This window comes from Ctenopharyngodon idella, chromosome 16, assembly GCF_019924925.1.
Source record: "Ctenopharyngodon idella isolate HZGC_01 chromosome 16, HZGC01, whole genome shotgun sequence".
In the NCBI taxonomy this organism is placed as follows: Eukaryota; Metazoa; Chordata; class Actinopteri; order Cypriniformes; family Xenocyprididae; genus Ctenopharyngodon; species Ctenopharyngodon idella.
In genome coordinates, this window is record NC_067235.1 from 5,062,389 (window position 1) to 5,075,110 (window position 12,722).

The following is a 12,722-nucleotide window of genomic DNA, read 5'->3' on the forward strand; positions in this document are numbered from 1 at the left end:
TTCAGTTGCAAGTATACATTTTGAAATTAACATTAACTAAGGTCCATAAATGATTTTATATGACAATCAGGCATAACATTATGACCACCTTCCTAATATTGTGTTGGCCCCCCTTTTGCTGCCAAAACAGCCCTGACCCATCGAGGCATGGGTTCCTTTAGACTCCTGAAGGTGTGCTGTGGTATCTGGCACCAAGATGTTAGCAGCAGATCCTTTAAGTTCTGTAAGTTACAAGGTGGAGCCTCCATGGATCGGACTTGTTTGTTCAGGACATCCCACAGATGCTCGATTGGATTGAGATCTGGGCAATTTGGAGCCCAAGTCAACACCTCAAACTCGTTGTGCTCCTCAAACCATTCGTGAACCATTTTTGCTTTGCTTTTGTGGCGTATCCTGCTGAAAGAGGCCACAGCCTCCAGGGAATACCGTTTCCATGAAAGGGTGTACATGGTCTGCAACAGTGCTTAGGTAGGTGGTACGTGTCAAAGTAACATCCACATGGATGGCAGGACCCAAGGTTTCCCAGCAGAACATTGCCCAAAGCATCACACTGCCTCCGCCGGCTTGCCTTCTTCCTATAGTGCATCCTGGTGCCATGTGTTCCCCAGGTAAGCGACACACACGCACCCGGCCATCCACGTGATGTAAAAGAAAATGTGATTCATCAGACCAGGCCACCTTCTTCCATTGCTCCGTGGTCCAGTTCTGATGCTCACGTGCCCACTGTTGGCTCTTTCGGCGGTGGACGGGTCAGCATGGGCACCCTGACTGGTCTGCAGCTATGCAGCCCCATACGCAACAAACTGTGATGCACTGTGTATTCTGACACCTTTCTATCAGAACCAGCATTAACTTCTTGTGCAATTTGAGCTACAGTAGCTCGTCTGTTGGATCGGACCACACGGGCCAGCCTCCGCTCCTCACGTGCATCAATGAACCTTGGCCACCCATGACCCTGTCGCCGGTTCACCACTGCTCCTTCCTTGGACCACTTTTGATAGATACTGACCACTGCAGACCGGGAACACCCCACAAGAGCTGCAGTTTTGGAGATGCTCTGACCCAGTCGTCTAGTCATCACAATTTGGCCCTTGTCAAACTCGCTCAAATCCTTACGCTTGCCCATTTTTCCTGCTTCTAACACATCAACTTTGAGGACAAAATGTTCACTTGCTGCCTAATATATCCCATCCACTAACAGGTGCTGTGATGAAGAGATCATCAGTGTTATTCACTTCACCTGTCAGTGCTCATTATGTTATGCCTGATCGGTGTATATTTCATTGTTAGTTTAATTTAACTAATGTAGTTAACTAATATTAAAAAAATATAAATGAAACCATATTGTGAAGTTCTGACAGAAAATGTAATTTCTTCATTATTATATAATTCAATCGTCTGTGTGAAATATCTGTCTGTGAATAATAAATCCCTTAAAGGGATAGTTAATCTAAAAATGAAATCTCAGTCATCAGTTACTGGCCCTCATTTCAAAATGTCTTCTTTTGTGTTCCACAGAAGAGAGTGGTGGTGAGTAAATGATGACAGATTTTTTTTTTTTTTTTTTTTTGGGTTAACTATCCCTTCAAGGAAAGTGTGTACTTTTAATACATATTGTAAAACTACTTCAAATAACAGCATACTACATGTCCTGTCATCATAGCAGGTTAAGATTGAAGGTATGTTTACACGTCAACAATGTACTAAAAATGGAAAGGTTTTTCCCACAATGTTGTCAAAATGATCCTTCTTTACACGGATCTGTGAAAACGATTAAAAACAATGTATTCTGCTGCCAGGCCACTAGTTGGCTATGTCACTTTGTAAAGAAACACTACCCGCCTAAACACGCATGCCGTTACCGTTTTTTGTAGTTTACTCAGAGATGATAATAACTGAAATAACTGAAATAATAACTGAAAACTGTGTCATGTAAATGGCCCCTAGGATCTAGTTAGTGGGGTGGGTCAGTATTCACAGGGGAGTCTGGCTGTCCAACAGTAATTGACCCAGGTGTGGATCTTGTGTCCAAACATGACCTTGCCACATTAATTACCAGATTTACACATCTGTAGACTGTTTGCAGAGCAGGTAAAAGTCAGAATCGGCCCAACTGGGCCAGTAGAAAAAAATTCCTTATAGTGTTGAGCCCTGCTATATTAAAGCACAGCTAAATGTGACATTTATTATAATAGGTTTATGAGTTAAATTATAAGTTTGCTTAAATTTAAAGTTGTTATATTTTTAAAGCCTATGAAATGTTAAAAATGATGGCTCTCAATCATACTGTAATGTTGAATGGCTATAATTACTCCATCCCCAGAAATTGAGAAAAATCCATTTACATCAGTAGCTGGTACTGGTATTGGTGATACTGGCCTTCATTCATAGTACAGAGTTGCCATTAAGCAAATATTTAAAAAATACCTTCTTTATCTTGTTTCTATATTTCAATGTGAAATTATACAATATAAAAATATAATTATAATTAATATTTTAATGTTAGGTGCGATTAATAGCGATTGATTACAGAAAAAAAGTATGATTAATTTGTTATTTTTTTTAATCGATTGACAGCACTAATTTAAATATTGTGGACCTTTTATTGTACATACTGTCACAGAGTCAACAACATCCACAGCACAAGACCTCTAAACTCCACCCACTCGTTCCCAATCACCAGAGCTCTAATCATCAGCACCTGTCACCACTCATCAACCACAAACTACTTAAGCCTGCACACTTCAGTTCACCATTGTCTGGTCTCATTGTTGAAACCTGACCATTTACCTGACTACTTACCTGAGAGACACTTACCTGTGCAATCCTCTTTACCTTTCTTAAGTCTTTAGTCATCTGCCACCTGGTCATTCGGTTCACCATCTCCAATTCTCGGCATCTGGAACAGATAAGACTGTTATCCACTGCCATTTATACTACAATTACCCAATTCTCAGTTACTTACCTGCTCACATCGCTTGTCTGCCTAAACCTGCAATAAAACCTGTTGTTTGGAAATTACCTGTGTTGCATCCTTCTGTTTTCTGTTTCGTGACAGAAGACCAGACCAACATTCAACGTGAAGAAGATCTAAGCGATGCCAGCAATCCACCATCAGATGCCTTTGCTGACTTAGTTCAAGCTATCTGTCATGCACTTCAGGCACCCCATCACCACTTCTTTACCATCTGCCTCTGCCAGGCCTCACCATTGCGAATGAACCTGTTACCAACTTGCTAACGGCGAACCATGCATTTCAATGAGGTCTTCAGTCAAACTGCCATTGCAATCTCCATGCATGATCAACTTTTCTGGCTTTGTCAAGGAAGATCTTCAGTCAATGATTATGCTCTTCTGTTCCACACTCTAGCTGCCGTCAGCGGGTAGAATGAGACCGTGCTGATCTCTGCATTTCGTCAAGGGCTCAATTCCAACATCCGTCAAAAAATGGCAATCTATGACGATCTCGCAGCGACTCACTGTGTGCTCCCTGGACCAACCCGCGCTACATCCTCTACCCGCCTCTACATCTGTCGCCCCTCCAGCACCAGAACCCATGCAAATTGACTGAGCCCATCTGTCTAATGCAGAGCTCCAACACAGAATCCTCAACCGATTATGCCTTTACTGTGGCGCAGAGGGACATCTCCTTTCAACCTGTCCAGTTAGACCACCACACCCAGCGGTGAGTACTCTCCATATACCACCTTCAGTCTCTATTTTTTTCCTCTGTTCTGATGTTATTGTGATAACTCTCGTCAATCTATTTCAGTGAAAGCCCTCATAGACTCTGGATCTGCTGGCAACTTCATATTACTCAACCTGCTATGCAAGCTTCATCTTCATAAGAAACCCTGTTCTCAAGTTCTCCACGTTCAACGTTCAGTCGATCCTGGGAAAACTGTTGGGCCCATGGCTACATCCGTCACTGCACCCCCACCGTGATGCTTCGTGTTGGATGCCTGCATCAGGAAAAAAAATATTGATTATGGTGCTGGAGGGGTCAACTGCTGGCATCATCCTGGATGCCCATGAATGCTGTAACATTCTCCTCTTGTCTGCTGGAACACCGGAGAGGTTCAACAGTGGAATGAGAGCTGCTTTGAGAACTGCTCGAGACACCGACCTCTTCTTCCAGAAATGTTGCAGTGCGTTCCACTACCATTGAGAGTCCAGCAACCATGAAGCAGCAAGAGATTCCCCTCAAATACCGGGCGTTCCAGGATGTCTTCAGTAAGCAGCTAGTGACCAAACTGCCACCTCACCGGCCATGGGACTGTGCGATCAACCTGCTGCCTGGGGCCACATTACCACATGGTAAAGTATACCCACATCCATCCTGGAACAGAAGGTCATGGAGGAATACATTGAGGAGGCTCTTAAGCTAGAATTCATCCATCTATCCACTGCCCTTGTGCTTCTTCGTAGGGAAAAACGACGGAGGCTTGCATCGACTACCTGCCCTGGAGCAGTTATGTGGAGCTCGCATTTTCACGAAGTTGGACCTGCGGAGCGCCTATAACCTCGTTCAGATACACAAGGTTGATGAATGAAAGACGGTGTTCATCACACCATCAAGCCACTATGAGTCCCTCGTTATACTGTATGGGCTGTCCAACTCACCCTCCGTCTTCCATGGATTTATGAATGAGGTGTTCCGGGAGCTCCTCCACCATTTCGTCATCGTTTATATTTATGATATTCTCATCTATTCCCAGAACCTGGCTGACCATCACCACCACGTGACGCAGGTCCTCCAAAAACTTTGAGAATTCCCTCTGTACCTAAAGCTTGAGAAGTGCGAGTTCCACCAAGACACTGTTCACTTCCTTGGTTATGTCATCGACCAACACAGCATCCAAATGGACCAGAGGAAGGTACAGGCAGTTGAGAGTTGGCCACAACCATCATCCATCAAGGAAATACTGCGCTTCCTGGGATTAGCCTTCTACAGGAGATTCATCAACAACTTCAGTAAGACCAGTTCACCACTCACCTCATTACGTAAGGCCAAGTCTCTGTCCTGGAACTCCGAAGCTACCACCGCCATCACCCAGCTCAAGAAAGCCTTCTATACAGCTCCTACCCTAGCACAACCCAATCCTGAACTCCCCCTAGTTGTCGAGATTGATGCCTCCATCACCAGGGTAGGAGCTGTGCTATCTCAGCGCCAGGGTGAGCCTCCCAAACTCGATCCATCCATCTTCTATTCTAAGAAACTGTCCCCGGCAGAGCGCAGCTACGACATAGGCAACTGCAAACTGCTGGCGATCAAACTGGCTTTAGAAGAATGGCAACACTGGCTAGAGGGAGCCAAACACCCATTTGAAGTTATCACGGACCATAGCAATCTTGAGTACCTCCGTGAAGCCAAAAGACTGAACACCCATCAAGCTCGCTGGGCTCTCTTCTTCACCAGATTCAACTTCACCGTGACTTACCGCCCAGGTAACAAGAGCCAGAAAGCTGACGCACTATTTCATTTACACTATCAGTCCCATCCAGTGGTCCATCGATGATCCACGTGGTCTGAGCCTGCTCCGCCGGGAGGTTCAGAGGGACAGACCTATGTTCCAACTCATCTCCGTCTGTCCCTCATGGACTCAGTACATACATCACCGGGCTCTGGACACCAAGGCAGGCCCAGGACCCAATATGGCCCAGGAAGTCTCCCGATATGTCCAAGGATGCTCAGTCTGTGCCATATCCACGTCCAAAGTTCCACGTCGCCTTCCTGAAGATAAATTGGTACCTCTACCTGTCCCTAATAGACCCTGGTCCCACATCGGAGTCGATTTCATCACGGATCTACTACCTTCTGACACTTCCACACCTGTGTCCTTGTCATTGTGGACTGCTTCTCTAAAGCATGCAAATGAATTCTTCTGAAGGGACTACCCACAGCCTTCGAAACGGCTGAAACTCTCTTCCAGCAACTCTTCTGTCACTTTGGGATACCTGAAGATATCGTCTCTGACCGTGGTCCCCAAGTTTACCTCCAGCGTATGGCATGCCACCTTCCAACTGCTTAGAGTCACAGTAAGCTTATCATCTGGATATCATCCGCAGTCCAACGGCCAGACTGATCAGAAGATACAAGAGATCGGGAGATACCTGCAGTCATATTGTCACGATCATCAAGACAGCTGGAGCCGTTTCCTCCTATGGGCAGAGTATGCACAGAACTCTCTGCGTCAAGCCACCACAGGACTAACACTTTTCCAGTGCATACTCTGCTACCAACTGCCCCTATTTCTCTGGTCAGGTGAGCCTTTCGACGTTTTAGCTGTCCACCATTGGTTTCAAGAGTGCGAGAGGGTCTGGCACTCAGCTCACATCCATCTGCAGAGGGCAGTTCGGAGACACAAGAGCCAGGCCGACACTGAAAGATCTGCGACACCCCTAAACCATCCAGGGCAGAAGGTCTGGCTCTCAACCAGGGACATCCATCTTCAACTGCCCTGTTGCAAGCTAAGTCGCCGCTATGTCGGTCCCTTCATCATCCAGAGGCAGATAAATGATGTCACATTTCAGTTAAACCTTCCTCGTCATTAACGTATTTCACCATCATTTCATCTATCATTACTCAAACCCTTCACTAACCCTCTGGTTCCTCCTTTCCCAGGGTCTGGTGCTGATGACGTGCCTCCTCCTCCTACAGTGGCTCCTTCGGAGGAGAACATCTACAGAGTCAACACTATCCTGGTCTCCCGGCCTACTAGAATACCTCGTTGACTGGGAGGTGTTCGGTCCAGAAGAAAGATCTTGGGTTGCCCGTGACGACATTCTGGATCCATCACTGTTACTTGACTTTCATACCAATCATACCAATCGTCCGGAACCGAGAGGCAGAGGCCATCCACGTCATCATCCGCTGTGGTCATCAGGAGCTGCCTGTTGACAGGGGGTACTGTCACAGTGTACACTCCACCCACTCGTTCCCAATCACCAGCGTTTTAATCATCAGCACCTGCCACCACTCATCAACCATGCACTACTTAAGCCTGCACACTTCAGTTCACCATTGTCTGGTCTCGTCGTTCAAACCTGAAACACTTACCTCACTACTTACCTGAGAGACACTTACCTGTGCGATGCTCTTCACCCTTCTTTAGTCTTCAGTTTTCTGCCACCTGATTCAGTCATCCGGTTCACCATCTCCAATTCTCTGCATCTGCAACAGATAAGACTGTTATACACTGCCATTTCTACTACAATTACCCAATTCTCACTTACTTACCTGCTCACATCGCTTGTCTGCCTAAACCTGCAATAAAACCTGTTGTTTGGAAATTACCTGTGTTGCATCCTTCTGTTTTGTGACGGATACAGACACTGTATTAAGCAGTACATTCAAGTATTGAATGAAAAGTGTTTCTGTTGCTACATGAGAACGTCTGAATTGTCTGTGTATTTGGCAAATATTGCATCTAATCCACGTCATCTGTGATAAAGTATGTAAACATTGCGTGAGCATCGCTACAAGAAGCAGAAAGTGTCCAACTTGCTGTCGCCGTTTTCAACTCCTGCCCGCCAGCAACAGGCAGATCTCACCCTTCGGTGGAAGTCTAGTATAGTTCAACTAGAACACACCTAATGCCTGATTGCAATGCCATCTTAAAACAAGAAGTCACATGATTACATGGATCACATGATAGTCATATGGCTATCAAGTAACAAACCAAAATATCACACAAAAAGTAATAAGCTCAGATTTTTTTAGTTAAATCACAGTTTTCATTATATAAATCAGTGTATAATTTATCTGAAAACAGGAACCCTGTTTGAGAAAAGCCTCATTGTTTTGTATCAGGTAAATATTTTTGATTATTTTGTTATATATTTAAAAAGGTTATTGCCCTGTGAATAGCTTCAATGTATGTAGCAACTTTGTTAGCAGCTTGTAGTGAGGCTTATTACCTTTTTAAAAGGGTAGGATTCCTTTAGTCTTACACACTACTGTAAATAAATATCAAACTTTCTTTCTGTCACCCTCTTTTGTCACCCCATGTTTTTAATCCCCTGTGATGGTTTAATTTCCAGTATCCCAGCAGGGAAGCTCTTCACACTGAGCCGCTCATTGTCAGTCTGTTTTGGGAAGTGACCATTCTGGTGACACATCACTGTGTTTGTCGAATGACATTTTGATTTTTCTGTCCAAAGGAGATCCTTCTGTAGTTTTTCCATTTATCTTGTGGCTCACAGACAGCCTCACCAACAGGGTGTGATATGTCCGCTGAGGTGCTAATTATATACTGGAGGAGCCATTGTGTGCTATTTGATTTGAAAGCAGGAACGGTGGGGGTGGAGAACATGTCTGTAGGATTAATCCACTTTAGGGCTCTCTGGGTATTTACACACAGGGGACCTGTGATCAAATTTGGCCACATCTGCAACCCATTTGGCATTACGCTGATTCATCTGCTACTCTCTGAACATACGAGCCTCATTCATTTCACATGTGCAGCAGTCTGCCAGGCAGACAATAGATCTGAGGTGAATTATTACTCATATCAGAGCTTTTGATACAGTCTTTACAGTCCATTGTGCACAGTAGTCTATATGCATCATTGCATGTGAACTGCAGAATACATACGTTTTTAGATTGTAAGACTAACATTGCTATAGGAGTGAATAACTTGAACACAGTCAACTCCCTTGCCAATGTTATCATATGATTCACACACTGGGTAAACGATATGGTCAATGAGAGGACAATTCGATTTCCCCTTTGAGTGATCAGGGAGCCTGGATCAGGTGTCTCTGTATATAATAGCAGTACAGCAGTGCCAAGTGTGGATACGACACCAACCTTTTATCATAAATACTACATTGGATTTATCTGTTCATTTAGATAAGATAGTAATAAATATTTGGATGCACTGTAAAAATGAATTGTTGGTTTAACTTAAAAAAGTAAGTTACCTGTTTGCCTTAAAATTTTGAGTTCATACAAATTTGAGTTGATACAATTAAGGCAATTGGTTTAATCAACAAAAACTCAAAATATTATGTTATCTGAACCACATTAATTATTGAAGTTGATTTGACAAAAGAAAAAATGTTGTGATAACAAATCATGAAAATCATTTTTTTACAGTGTGGATATATCAACACAATCTCATGGTAATTTGTAACTATTTTAAGTTTTGGCGATATGGTGGCTAATTAGTATGAGTTTGTACAATCTCATTTGCATGTTTTCATACGATCTGCTTATCCCGCAGTGACAGGTAGGTTTAGGGGTGGACCTCCGTGCTTACTTTTTTCTAATAATCGTACGTTTTTGTATGATTCATATCATACAAATTTATACGAAATCGCCACCTCGTAAAGTAGTTACATTTTGAGATTGGGTTGGATGTATCATGAAACTACCATTTAAAGAGCCATTTTAGTATCCAATTAAAACCTGATTTAGGTGCTGATTCAAACAATCAGGCAGTATACAAATAAAAAAAGATAATTACATACTTGATAATTAAGCTAAACCCAAAATTTGCAGAGAGGAAAGCACAGACTGTACTAAGTTTGCAGTCGATAAGAATTTTTAATGTTTTTGAAAGAAGTCTCTTTTGCTCATCAGGGCTGGTATTTGATCAAAAATACAACAAAAACAGTAATAATGTGAAATGTTATTAAATTTTAAAAGATTCTATTTGAATATATTTAAAGTGACATTTATTCCTATGATGCAAAGCTGAATTTTCAGCATTATTACTCCAGTCTTCAGTGTCACATGATCCTTCAGAAATCATTCTTATATGATGATTTGCTGCTCTTTACATTTATGATTATTATCAATGTTGAAGTGTTGACATTTTTGTGCAAACCATTTTTCAGGATTCTTTGATGAATAGAAAGTTCAAAAGAACAGCAATTATTTCAATTAGAAATATTTTATACATTATTATAATCATATGTATTGTGATGTCATATCTAATGTTATGCTTAGAATATAAAATATGTTTCGTGTTGATGCACAAAGTAGCAAAGAAAGATTTCAGGCCAGGATTGCAGGAAGAGATCCTTGCTACCCAACAATTTGCTACCCAAATCTGATCTAGAATTAAAATTCATGCCATGTGAATTCACCAACATCACAAAGAATTCCAAAATGGTCTGTTTAAGGACCATAACTCAGGACAGACATTGATGTCCTGTCTCTGTTTAAGAGCCTGGTCAGGTTAAATATCTTGACCTCATGGGATCACACCACTGAATTCCCTTTCCCAGGACAGTCATGGTGACAGGCATTGTTGCTCCTCTTTTTTCCTCGTCTCTTCCTTTTGTCTGTTTTATTTCCCTGGCTGTCTCAATAGGGGGATGGGCTGGGGTTAATAATTTAAGTGCTGTGGTTAGTGTAGTGGCCGTGTCTTCCCCTCTTCTGCAGGTCCCCTCTGAATTAGAGGGACGCATTCATCACTATAAAGTGGATGTGTGCACTCTGCCGCTCTTCTGAGCTTTCATCTTTATTTTCCGCTCTTCCTCATTCCACTTCCCTGTTGTGTACACTGCCTCCCGCTTCAGTCTGGTGGGCGTGGTTCTCTTGCTAACGTGGGTGGTGTCCACTCTGATGACCCACACCGTACCGTCGCCCCAGCTCTTTCTGCTCAAGGTCAAGATTCTCAAAGACTCACATTCTTACACTCACTGTATTCTGTGATCATTTATGCTGCCTGGAGTCAGGAAATGGAGCAAGACAATAACCCATTTACACCTACAGGAGGAACCCCACTCGGTGCTATAATACCTGTCACTATCACTCTCTAGCATTATCCATATATCATCAATGGTGTAGAAAACATCGGCAGGATATTAGCAACATTCCTATTTCCTTTTTAAAATAACTTTATAGAAAAATAATTAAGATTAATAAGAGTCTGGTTTTGTTATAGATACTTTTATAATACAGCAGTGTTATTTTAGTATTATTTATATATATACTTGTTCATTGTAATGGTTATGTTCTGTTTAGTTCTGTTTTATTATCATGGTGTTTTAAGGGCCGTTTACAGGACAACTTTTTATTAGTTTTAGCCATTCATTTACATGACAACAGAATTTTGGTGGCCTAAAAACACAAACGTTTGAAAACGGGTTTTTTAAACTATACCGTTATCATCTCTGTGTAAACTACAAAAATGTGGATCTGTGAAATTGGTGATGGCATGCACATGCATATTACGTTCAGTCTATAGGCGTGCTCATTTGCCGTGAGTGCTCTGTAAAAGATTACGTATGTGCGCAGATGCGTAGTCTTTCTTTACAAAGTGACATCGCCAACTACTGACCTGGCAGCATAATACAGCGTTTCCAGTCGTTTTCGCGGATTCGTGTAAACCAGGAACCTTTTGACAGCGTTGTCATCTGTACAAAGAAAAACCTTTTCCGATTTTTTGTACATCGTTGTCCCCTTAAGCCCTGTTCACACCAAGAACGATAACTAGAAAGATAACTATAACGATAACTATATTTGCGTCCACACCAGCGAACGATAACGGTCTGTTTATTCTAAGCTCACGCACTGCGGTTTTAAAGTGTGTACGTCACTGAACATGTTTTTGCTGTTCTTGTTGCATTTACACGGCTTTAACCAGCAGATGTCCTCAGCATGCTATGATTTGAGTGAATAGCTAGTGTAATCGATCTAATCTAACAGTGAATTTAGCTGACAAAGTCAATATAGTGGAATAAAAACAGCCTAGTCTTTTTCACTGCAACTTCAAAGGAAGCAAAACAATGTTGTCTAAATTAGCGCTGGATACCAGAGGTAATTTTATGTTACACTGTTTGCTAGCCTGGCATAATGATCTCATCGTTAATACTAATCACCATTTTTTCTGAGGGTATAACCGATTGTTTTCCATATATCCATTTTCTTTAAAGTATCCTTGAAAAGGGGGTTTGACTTGTCAAACAGTGGTGGATTTTTCTGGACCTCTGCGATTAATTTGTTTGCAATGTCGCCTGCTATTTTAAATGCGCGAGCCCTTAAATTAGAAAGGATTCTGATTGGCTGTCAGTGTTTTATTGTTCAAGAGCTGGAAAAAAAATCGTTCTGAAAGTGATCCCAACAATATCATCCCTATATATCGTTATCGTTATAGCTGTGGTGTGGACTCTGCTATTCTTTTATATTTAGAACGATTTTTAGAACTATATCTTTATCGTTATCTTTATAGTTATCGTTCTTGGTGTGAACAGGCCTTTAGTTTTCCCCTTTGCCTGTGTGCCTGCCTATGTTCCCTATTAGTTTCCATAGTTCCTAATAAATTATGCACCTGTTTCTGTTCAGTTCATTACCACTCCTTATGTTTTTAATTCCTTAGTTTCCTCACTTCTGTGTTCCATGTTATATTTCTGAAGATACTCCTAAGTGTTCCTTTTGAATTTATTAATTAAAGACTGCGTTTGATATATTCTCTGATTATAGTGCACTCAATACAGTCACAGTTTGTTACATTAATATTTTGAATTAGCTTTTGTGTTTTTATTTTCGGTTTTCATTTTAATCTTAGTTTTAGTAATTTTGTTGTTTTTTTGTCATTTTTATTAGTTCTTGTTTTTTTAATATTTCTCTTTAATTTTTTTTTTAGTTTCAGTTTAACTAATTTCAGTACAGTATTTTATTTCCATTAGTTGCCAAGGCAACATTTCAAATTTTCATGTAGTGGTTTTTTTTTTTTTTTTTTTTAAGTTTAAGTTCTTCATCTAATATT